We start from the raw sequence: 11559 nt of genomic DNA, 5'->3' as shown, positions 1-11559 counted from the left end.
GAGGTAATGTAATGTAATGTAATCAGTGTGATGTTGTGTACGCTCTAGATTCATCTGAATCACTCATTCATTCACACTGTCACCGATCACCGAGCTGCCGCCCATACACACACAAGTCAATAATCAGGGATCAATAAGCAGCAAAAGAGAGAGAGAGAGGAAACAACGACCATCTCTCGTCACCCATTAACTTATTTGAGATTTCCGGGGAAATGAGGTCGGCCGTCGCCATTTCAACCCAGTGACCCCCCCCCCCCCCCCCCCCCCCCGGGAGCCAAAACCCTGTGTGTGGAGTTCAAAACCCTTTAGACGCGTCCGACATATTCGGTTGAGTTTGTCAGTGAGTGATGTGCTGAAAATGCATGTCCAAACAATCAACTGGTGATGTGGCTCCCCCTGCGTGGCTCTCAATTTAGGAAACAGACTGATTCTGCATTCATATCCGTAGGAGAGGGGGCGCGGCGTCCCCCCTGCCGGCGGGGAAACGCTTCGATAACCGTCCAGAGTGCACGTCGCTGTCATTTGATTTGCATTTGTGGGTTGGACCTTTTTGGGGGTTTTTTTTAGTTCTGAAATTTACGAGTTCTGAGTCGACGTGAACGCAGCATCAGTCACATCAGAGTGTTAGAGCAGAATGTTGAGTTAGTCTGTATGTGTGTGTTTGAGTTAAATACTGAGAAAGTGTGTGTGTGTGTGTGTGTGTTGGGGGGGCGGGGGGGGGGGGTGAGTGCTACGTGATTCCGACAGTATGTTCATGACAACTCTGCATCAGTGAACACACTGTACAACTGGCTTGGGGGTCTACTATTTGTGTGTGTGTGTATGTGTGTGTGTGTGTGTGTGTGTGTGTGTGTGTGAAATGGTGTCTGTTGTTGTGTGTGTGTGAGTGTGTTTGAGATGGTGTCTGTTGGTGTGTGTGTGTGTGTGTGTGTGTGTGTGTGTGTGTGTATGTGTGTGTGTGTGTGTGAGAGAGATGGTGTCTGTTGTGTGTGTGTGTGTGTGTGTGTGTTTGAGTTGGTGTCTGTTGGTGTGTGTGTGTGTGTGTGTGTGTGTGTGTGTGAGAGAGATGGTGTCTGTTGTTGCGTGTGTATGTGTGTGTGTGTGTGTGTGTTTGAAATGGTGTCTGTTGGTGTGTGTTGGTGTGTGTGTGTGTGAGATGGTGTCTGTTGTTGTGTGTGTGTGTGTGTTTGAGATGGTGTCTGTTGGTGTGTGTGTGTGTGTGTAACATTACCAGGGTGACAGAATGAGAGCTTACTATTGCCTATGCTCAGTAACTCACTGTGCTGGCTCAAGTGACAGGCAGACACATGACTCATCTTGATACAAACAAACAAACAAAAACACACACACACACACACATACAGACACAGACACACACAGACACACACACACACACACACACACGCGCGCAACTGCATCTTGATGCCCGCTTTGTGTCATTGACTAATCATTTCTCAATGACTCTCCCCTCACACAGACACACGCACACACACACACACACACACACACACACACACACACGCACACGCGCGCGCGCACGCACACGCACACGCACACACACCATCACACACCATCACACACACACACACACAACTGCATCTCTCATCTGGTGATGCCCACTTTGTGGCATTGACTAATCATTTCTCAATGACTTTCCCGTCACACACACACACACACAAACACGCATGCACGCACGCACGCACGCACGCACGCAGGCACGCGCACACACACACACTAATACATAACACACAGATAGACAAACACACACACATTCACAAAGACAAACACACACACACACACACACAAACACGTGTGTGTGAAGATGAGCGGGGGATGGGGGGCTTCTCTGGTGACATCATCTGGTGGGTCGTTGTGACAGGGACAATGGGACACGTGCACACACACACACACACACACACACACACACACACACAAGCAAACAAACACACACACACACTGTGTCTGTGCAATGTAGGAAAACGTCGTGCAGTCGCAGCGACACAGTGCGACGTCCACGCTGGAGACAAACTGGCTGAACACAGGTTCCGAAATCCGGGTTTGAGATGCGATGATGTGTGTTCATCTCTGAGGTTCCCACTACAAACAGCCGACAACAATGTCAACAGGATTTCTCAACTCTGCACCCATCAGCTCAAACAGGGACTCTCAACCTCCATGTGCACACAGGGTCACAGGTCGTTTCTTAGGCTGAAATATTGATTTCTTATATTCTTTTCTTGATAAAGAATGCAGTGGAATCTCTATGATCATTATCATCATAATCATCATCACCATAATAATAATAATCATCATCATCACCATAATAATATGAATGATTATTACCACCATCATCATTATTGGCATCGTCATCATCATCATAATAATAATCATCATCTTCATCGTAGTAGTAATAATAATAATAATAATAATAATAATAATAATAATAATAATAAAAAGAAACACATAAAAAATAAAGTAAAATAAAATAATAATAATAATAATAATAATAAATGCTCAAATTCACATGAAACACATTCCTAAAATCAAATGTGGAATATCCACACTTTGACCAGCAGTGTCTGTTTGGAAAGAACAGGAAGAAATATTTGTAATTAGTTTGAATCTTATTCTATTTACACCAAAAGGCCTAAATGGGAGTCACAAGACATAGAAATGAGCGGTTCTGGCTCCAAAACAACAATAAAAGAACATTGGTCAAACTCTACATCGGCTGGTGTCGTGAGGATTTTGGGGCCTGAACAACGGGGCCATGGGTTGAAAACAGGATCGGTACAGTTTCTGTGTTTGATTCCTGCTGGACTTTCAGACTTTCACTTGTTTGTTTTTTTCGTCGTCGGCAGCAGCGGAGCTGACGGCGTAACCACGGCAACGCCTCCCGATACTTGTTTACGTGAACTCTGCTCCCTCTAGCGCCTCATTTTCGTGAAAATTATTCTTAGAATTGAAAAACGAGGCTGCAGTGATATGTTTGTTTGCTTCGTATGAGTCACTCATTCCCTCCCATTCTGCCTCTTCTTGTCTTTGTTTATTTTTTGTTGCTTTTAATTCAGTTTATTTGTAATACGAATAATTGAATAATTTTCTTCACAGATTTTACTTCATGATTATTGACAATCTAATTGACAACGTGGTTTATTGACACTATATCTGTCCATACTGTCAATGTTTTTATAAATAAATATGTTGGAAAGCAAAGTGGATGTCTTCTTCTTCTTCTTCTTCCTCTTCCTCTTCTTGAGACCAGCTCCAATGCGTTTATCAAATAAATTTCCAAAAATAATAATTGAGAATGAAAAAAACTGATATTTAAACGTCATGAAAGTCAGCGTGTGCAGCTCTCACGCTGAGGGACGCAATCCTCATTCAAATCACAGCAAATATTCAATTTCAAGAGCAATTGAGTGTGTGTTTATGGACATAAACACTGACCTTCAAACACAAAAGAGAGGCGCACACACTATGATGACCCACCATCGCACACACACACACACACACACACACACACACACACACACACACACAGACCCCCAGGCTTGAACACACAGATAACATGACATTAGAACAAAATATAAACACAGACGGAGGGAGAAAAGGAGATGCAGCGCAAGAGAGAGAGTGTGCGTTTGTGTGTGTGCATGTGTGTGCCTGTGTGTTTGTGTGTGTGCGTTTGTTTGTGTGTGTGCGTGTGAGAGTGTGTGTGCGTGCCTGTGTGTGCATCTTTTTTTTTTTTTTGGGGGTGTAGGGGCCATAAGTGGGGGGCCAGACGGGCAATAACAACAAAAGAAGAATGACTGAATAGAGGAGGACTAGACAGAGGGAGAGGGAGGGGTGGCAGCGCAAGGAGAGAGAGAGGGAGAGAGGGAGAGGGAGAGAGAGAGGGAGAGAGAGAGGGAGAAGGGGGATATCAATGAGGCCGAGAAACAAGGAGGATCAGATGGAGGGGGGGGGGCGTAGAGGCAGACTTGAGAGAGGGAGAGAGGGAGAGAGAGAGGGAGAGAGAGAGAGGGAGAGAGGGGGAAAGGAAAGAAGGGAGAAAGAAAGGTGACAGAGGAATAAAGTAAAAGATGAAATGAAATGGAGCGAGAGAATGAAGGTATTAGTATTGAAGTGGAGTCAAGTGACGAACCTGCCATGAAGACTGCTGCTGCAGTGAAGTACGCGGGCATCTAAGTTACACTGGAGTGGGGTAAAAGTAAAAGTACTCAACCATGGAGGAGATGGGTGGAAGGGAACAAAGAGAGACAGACAGAGAGACAGACAGATAGACAGACCTCCATACCCACAACAGAATTAGTGACAGAAAGTTAGGTAAAAGTAACAGTACTCAGTTACTTTCCAACCACGGAGAAGATGGGTGGATGAGAAGAAAGAGAGGGACAAACAGACAGACAGACAGACAGACAGACAGACAGGCAGGCAGCCCTCCAAACCCACAACAGAATGAGTGACAAAAAGTACAGTAAAAGTAAAAGCACTCAGTTACTTTCTGCCCGTGGTGAACGGGGGGTCGAGCCTCATCCCTCCCTTCCGCCTGGATTCAGACCCCCAGATATCCCCCCTCCCCACCACAGGCCCCCCCGGACCCCCCCGGGGTCTTTGTTGGGCTCCAGGTCTTTGTTCGGCTGCTGAACCTGCTTTGTGACAGATCTGTTTGTCTGGATTTCTGCGCACGTTGCGTGTTCTTTGTTTGGGGGAAAGTGATTCGTAATAAATTAATTTTGGACCAAATTCAACGTGAATGTAAATGCTCCTTGGTAACGACGGCGCTGCTCGTTTTTTTAGAGGATGTTCGGCTGTGACCGTGACATCCAGTTGGTTTGATGCCGTGACAAACGTACTTATTGTAAGTTGCTTTGGGGAAAAGCGTCTGATCAATGACATCATGTAATGAATTCAATTTAAAGTGTTGTGCATTGAGAAAAGCACCAGGCAAATAAAATATATTATTATTATTATTATTATTATTATTATTTCTATTATTTGTGTTACCTGCGGGGAGGGGATCTGGAGAGTGGATGGAGACAGGAGGAAGAGGGGGAGGAGGGAAATGAGAAGGGAGATGAGAGGACAAAATTGGGATCTCTCGATTGGGAAAGAAAATTTGAAATTTATTTTTAAAACAGCTTTAAAAAAACATTTACCCCGCGCTGGTCCAGGACAAACGCCCGAAAAGCCATATTAAGTGATGAAAATATTCATATTTTTAAGCATTTGAAAAATACTACAATAATAATTATTATTTTAATAAAACAATAATAATCATAATTTATTCACTGTTATTCTTATTATTATTAACAACAACAACAATAATAATAATAGTAATAATAATAATAGCCACAGGCAGCTATACAGTGTCCAGTATCGACACCAATTTCTAATTTTCAAGTTCCCTTGGAACATAGAATCAGTTCGTGCTGTTGCTCGTCTTTATATCAGCATTACGTCTAAAACAAGTTACAATTTTCCGAGTTTCCTTCTAACGCAGCATCGGCTGACGTAATGACGCAGTGAGTTCTGGTGACACGCTGTCTCACTGCTAAAAGCCGATACACTTGTTGTGTGTTATGACTTTATCCTAAAAATGAGAGGGTGTCTGTCTACTTCCTGTAGTCCACAGGAGTCCGGCCTCACGGTGTCTCTGTGGAAGGAAATGACTCCGTGTGGAAGTTCCCAGCAACACGCTTCCATTCAAACTGACTCAACGCTGCATGTCCCTCAGAGACATTTCATCCACTTTTTTAACTTTTGGGACTTGAAAAAAAATGGACACGATTCAGACCCGTTGCTCTGGAGCTGCACAAAAACGCCATGTGTGACGACACAAACACGGTATGTTTTGGACTGTTTTGAAATCCTACAGTTTGTGTTACGATCGTCTCCAATGCCGCAAAATAAGGAGGGACACGGCACCGGGTTCGATGGAACATATAGTCATAGCGTCTATATCCTCACACAGACACACACACACACTACAGAGCGTTGGAGTCTTCACTACGTAGCTCACACGGTACGAATGGACGTTGGTGGCCACAACCTGCACATCTATAGAGAATTGGGTGATGATGTCACAATGCATCTTACTCCACAAACTCATCTCACTCCATCATCTGACAGGAGGTTTTTCGAACCTTGGCGTGTCAGTGAAGCGGCTTCTTCCGGTCAAATTTCATCCGTTTTTCACTGTCTGCGACATCCCGGTTCTAAAGAGACCCCAACCCTGTCCATAGCTGCAGCGGTTGTCCTGTTCCAGACACTTCTAGCCGCCAAAATGCCAAGGGGAGTAATAATAACAAAGGAACCATTCTGAAGCAGTGCTGCATGATTATGGCTGAAATGATCATCATGATTCTTTTATTCAATAATGCTTTCACGGTTATTTATCATGATTATTAATCCGTTTTGGGGGAACACAATAATTTAATGGCACTTTGTCAATCAACAGAAAACTGCCTTCACAATAAAAATGTATTTTAATGTTGTTAATAATAATAAACCATATGTGACCGTATGGATGTAACCGTCTCAAGGTTAAAGTTTCAAATCAATATCAGTTATTTCCACCCACGCGAGTGAATACGATGCAATTTCCGTTTGACGTCATACACTGTACGCATGGCAGAGTGTGAATGAGAGAGAGAAACAATCAAGACAGAGAGGAATGGAGACAGTGTGAGTGTGATGAGAGAGAGACAGAGGCGGGACAAAAAGGAAGAAAATGCAAAAGAGAGAGAGGGGGAAAAGGAGACGTTTGAAAAATCAAAGCAGTGGATGAATAGAATGAGAAAATGAGGGAGAGAGAGAGAGAGTGTCTCTCTTTGTCGGGGCCTTGTGTTACATCACAGGAAGGAGCCAATCAGAAAGCAGTTGACAGTTCAACAGCATTTCATGTTTCTAAACCAACACTGTTACATAAACTCTCTTATTCTTCTGTCATTCATCTCTTCCTTTCTTCTCCCCTCCTCTCGTGGAAACACACATTTCCCTCACACACACACACACACACACACACACACACACACACACACACACACACACTTCCCAGCTGTCAATCATAGGCCAAAAAAAGTAAATCACCATGGTTACAGCATGGCATGTGGCCATTCACCGCAGGCAAAGCAGTACTACACTACAACAACAAAAAGATTAAAAGAAAAACACTACAACAGTTATTTTGAAACCACCCTTTTCCAGCTTGGAATTCTGCAAGTCCCTGAAATTATATCTCAAATAAATAATATATGAATACAAAAATTTATACAAATGTATACATAAATACAAACATATTTGTATATAGCAGTATATAAAAAAAAAAATATATATATATATATAATATACTTCATTCGACGAGCCAATAGACAGCCGAGTTTAAGCGCATGCGTCAACGCACACCCGCGCCCCACAATGCAGAGTATGAATATTCATGCTTTGGGCGTGGCCGCGGGGGTGGACTCGGGCCAACCGGGGTACGCGAAGCCCTCGCACCTCGTGAATATTCATGAGCACCCTCCCGCCAAACGCCGCGCGGGGCGGGAGCGGGACGCGGCGGAGGGCACGTGCTCTCGGTGCGTCGACGTCGGTCGGCCTCAATCACCGTGCCACCCCTGGCGAGGAGGAGGCGCAGTCTCCCTGCGACGCGGCTCCCCCCTCGCCCCCTTTTTTTCCCCCCCGCGGAGGCCGCCGTGTTTCTACGGGAGCCCAGAACGGACAAACCAAGTACAACGATACAACCGGGTACGACGTACACGCCCAAGTGTCTGTAAACACGTGTTCGTTCCGACGCAGACGGCACTGCGTGGGGCGGGGCCCCAGCCGCTTTCAGGGCCGCCTGTCGCGTTCAGCCAGGGACAGCAGCAGCCCCCGCGGGCCAAATAAAGGCGACGCCCTCATGACAGGCATCTATTTAGGTGCCTCAAAGAGTCTTCACGGGTGGAAAAGCAACTTGGGGGTCGTCGTCTCTGTTCTCAGTGACACTGCGACAACGACAACAGTGTATGTTGCCCTGTTTATGGGGCTGATAAAAAAATAAATTCACACATAAATCAGGCATAGGCAGGACCCCATGACGTAAAAAAAAAAAACACATGAGAACAGAAAACAGGAGCCAAACAATACTTTCACTATATTCTTTACTGTTTCTCTGTATGGAAAAAAAAAAAAAAACCTCCAAAAACAGACAAAAAAAATAATAATCAAAAACATTTGTCGTCATTGTTAATATAGTTAACATTGACACGGCTATGAAACAAACTTCCATCACAGTGAACAAAGGCTGGCCAGCTCAGGTCAAAAGGTCATGGTGGTTAACAGGTGTCACCCAAACCAGCACAGGGAGGGGGGGGGGGGGGGGGGCGTGTCATCACAACTCAAGACTCGTCTCGAAATTTCCGTTAAAATCTTTTCTCTTGAGAAAGGAAACCACAGCCTGCGCCCTGCATGAGTGGCTGGTCGATTAGAGGTAAATATTTCAATGCGACTGATACTAACCTTTAATATTGTAGGTGTTTTGTTTTCTTTTTCCCCTCGAGCACAAACCCGCGGCGCGTGTCACTCCTCGCCCGCCAGACTCGGCCGCTCCCCCTCGTCTATTTACAAAGCACCTGAATCCGAAGACACGCGCGCCCGTCACACGATGACGTAAAAATAATAATGATGATGATGATGATGATAATACTGCTGCTCAGAACGCGGGTCACTGAGGGGCCAAACTCACGGTGCATTCAGAAAAGATGGAGGGTCTGGAAACGAGAACAAACCCCTGTTCTCTTATTTCAAAACGGTGACTATTAAAAAAAACAAAAAAAACAAACAACTAAACAACCCTCAGACCACCACATTAGGACTAACGCGACTACAAAACATACATCCATCTTGGGGGGGGGGGGTCAAAATGCACTTGAGGTGGATCATTCCAATTGTTGACACACACCGGTGGTGGGGCGTTGTGTGTCTGCTGGGCTCACCCTCCGGATAAGCGAACACGGATATAACGTTCCAGGACAGCATATCGATAATATAGGTGAGATTATACTCTGCCAAAAAAAAAAAAAAAAAAAAAGGGGGGGGGTGGGGCCCAAGGCCTGGGGCATGCTGGGTAGTAAAACCCGCTGTAGCTGGAAGACGTCTCTACAGGGATCGAGGAGTGGCATTGTAAGCCTTTAAAGGGGGTTGACGGTTTTAAACAGACACCAATGGAAAAAAAAAAAAAAAAAGGAGGGGGGGGGGGGATTCATAAAACATTCAATCGATCACGAGACCATTCCCCACGGACACAGAACACAAACAAAATCAAGACCGACAAAATGTGACAAAGGGAACAAATTTATCAACGCACTAAAAAAAAAAAAAAAAAAACTCAGAAGGAAAAAAAAAATAATAATAATAATAAAAACACCACCATTGTTAGAGCCGTTCCAAATCGTAATGAATTGTATAACCTATCGGTGACTCGCCCGCGTGGGAGGGCGGCGCCCGGTCCGTTAAGGTGACTTCCAGGAGCTGGTCCTCGGTGCCAGTAGTCTTTAATTATCGCGGTAACTTCCCAGCTTCCACCGAGTTCCTATTTACAGATTAAGATGATCTATGTACAGCCACGTTACGGAACTATCCCCCCGTCCCCCCTCTACCGGGACCAGCATCCCTGGCTATTGCTATGGGCCGCGGTCGCTTGCACCGTAAAAATTCAATGGAAATCAGACCTCGGACAGTGAAAGCAGACAAGTGGCTTCGTTTTAGTTCCTTTTTGTTTTTTGTTTTTTTGTTTTTTTTAATACGTCTTTACTTTTCTTAAATGAAGCACCAACACTATTCCACGTTTGTGGGGAGGTGTCTGTCTGGGAAAGGCGTGCAGAAAAGCTGATGGTTAAGGTTGTTTATGCTCAGTAAAAAAAGGGGGGTTATGGGGGAAAAAAAAAATATTAGGATTTTTATTTTATTTTTTTTTTAAACACCATTTAAATAGTCACGCGAATCTGAGCCGATAAGAAACAAACTGACTTACAAAACGACTCCGTGCTGAAAGCTGGTGTTCATGACGGCTAATATGGAAAACAGGAAAAAAAACAAAAACAAAAAAAACCTTTTTTAGCTTGCGTGGACAGAGCGCCGCCCCATAATAAACACCGATCACGACGGAAGGTTCGGAGATCAGAGAAGCACCGTGGCTCGTACAGAGGAGCTGCGGGAGCAGCGCGGAACGGACACGTCTTTTCGTAAATGCTTTAAAAAAAATAAAAAAATTTAAAAAAAAAACCTTCAAACCTAAATATCTTCTTATAATCCTTCCTATTTTATGGTAAATATAAAAGTAAACTGTTATAATTTCTCTGCTGCCGTTGTTATCCGTCATAATGTGGACACGCTGAGGGATGTGCTCCTAACTCATGTGGACTTGGAAACACGGGAGCGGGGTTGCCAGAGCCGCGCGGTTTAACCTGCATTTGAAGACAACACTTCAAAACGCTGGAATCGCGGACGCGGAGGAAAGGAGCGCCGGGGGGGCCGCGCGGAAGCCGCGGCAGGACCAGCGAGGGGCCGCCCCGCAAAAAGCCCGAGGCCGCCAAGAGTCCCGATACTTTTCTAGACGGGAAATTGAGAATTCGGCAACAGAGGAAGCGGCGGCGGCGGCGGCAGCAGCAGCAGCAGCAGATGTTTTGAGTCTCGCAGCCCAGGACTCCTGCGACGCGGCGAGTCACAAACCAAAATCCCGTCTTGTTTAAATACGTGAAGTCGTTCTAAAAAAGTGTTTCCCCGTATTCCGACGCGAGCCAACTTCCCCTAAAACCAAAACACCAATCGAGCTGTTGACGCGAGTCACTTGTTCTTTGACTAAAGACCAAAACGACACAAAGGGGGAAGATCAACTTTTTTTTTTTTTTATGACGACTGCAGAAGGACAGCAGAGCCCCGCCCCCGCCTCCGTGATGTCACCGCCAAGCTCACACCCTGACCCTGAGAGAGAGGGAGAGAGGAGCATTTAATGACATCTCTCACACACACACACACACACACACACACACACACACACACACACACACACACACACACACACACACACACACACACACACACACACACACACACACACACACACACACACACACACACACACACTATAATTTCGACGGAAACATGTACATTTCTCAATTTTTAAGTTTTATTTTTATCTCGTTTTCCATTTGCTTCGGCGACGTGCACATGCGTTTCCCCCCAGGGGGAGGGAGACAATGGGTGAGAGGGGGAGGGAGGAAGGGAAGGGGTGAGAGAAAAGGGGGCAAAGAGGGAGGGGGGGGAGACACCAGAGAGAGGGATGGAAAGAGGGTGTGGGGTGGGGGGGGCAGAAACAGGGGGAGAAAGAAAGGAAGAGAGAAGGAAAGAGAAGGGAAAGAAGAGAGGGGAAACTTTGTCAGGGTTGGTCGCGCGTCGCACTCACCCCAGGTACTGTACGGTGGCCGTGGTGGGTTGCGGGTGGAGGGGTCAGAGGGCGGTTACGGGTGGGGGAGGGGGGGGGAGGGTTGGGGGCGGGCGGAAGGGGGGGGGGGG

The sequence above is a fragment of the Zeus faber genome (genome assembly GCF_960531495.2).
Source record: "Zeus faber genome assembly, chromosome: 11".
Lineage (NCBI taxonomy): Eukaryota > Metazoa > Chordata > Actinopteri > Zeiformes > Zeidae > Zeus > Zeus faber.
Note: the sequence above shows the minus strand (reverse complement) of the source record.